Here is a 251-nt window from a genome sequence, read left to right on the forward strand (position 1 = left end):
AGGCAACTTTGCTAGAATCCTGCCCTCACACTTGCTCCTGGACCCAAGCGATCCCCCCCCCCCCCCCCCCTCCACCCCCCGCCCCGCATCAACATTGCTTAGTCCTGGACCTCTGGTCATTCCATCCTTGTTTGCTCAAGTCAGTGTATTATTTTCTCTACTTTTTAGAATGTTGGAAATGTTTCATAATTAGAAATTGTTTTTTATTTTATTTTATTTTATTTTATTTTATTTTATTTTATTTTATTTTA

Source organism: Panthera uncia, assembly GCF_023721935.1.
Source record: "Panthera uncia isolate 11264 chromosome A1 unlocalized genomic scaffold, Puncia_PCG_1.0 HiC_scaffold_17, whole genome shotgun sequence".
Classification (NCBI taxonomy): Eukaryota; Metazoa; Chordata; class Mammalia; order Carnivora; family Felidae; genus Panthera; species Panthera uncia.